The sequence below is a fragment of the Pteropus alecto genome, unplaced genomic scaffold (genome assembly GCF_000325575.1).
Source record: "Pteropus alecto unplaced genomic scaffold, ASM32557v1 scaffold793, whole genome shotgun sequence".
Classification (NCBI taxonomy): domain Eukaryota; kingdom Metazoa; phylum Chordata; class Mammalia; order Chiroptera; family Pteropodidae; genus Pteropus; species Pteropus alecto.
This window is the reverse complement of record NW_006433390.1, coordinates 123,125-123,514: the sequence shown is the minus strand read 5'-3', so window position 1 is coordinate 123,514 and position 390 is coordinate 123,125.

Genomic DNA, 390 nt, shown 5'->3' with positions numbered 1-390 from the left:
GGAGGCATTGCTAACTTATAATTTGTTCTTCATTCCTGAGCATCTCAATCTTATTTTATTAAGTCATCATTATTGCTATGATCAGAGTTGGCATGACAGATGAAATATATTACCCTCTTCTTTTATCGGCCTTTTCTAATCTTAAGAAAATGTACAGATCATAATTAGTTTACTTTTTAAATTATCCTGGATCTTAATTCAGAATCAAAACTCTCCTGTAGTTAGTGGGGCTTGAGTCTCCCAGCCTCAGTTTCTCCTGTTCATTGCTAATCCCAGCTAAGAATGCTTCTCCTCACCAAGAACTTTCTCTCCTTCTTTTGTTCGCAGTCTAGTTCGGAAGGCACTTGACCCTTTTTCTTTCATTGATCTCAGTTGCGGAGTTTCTTTCCC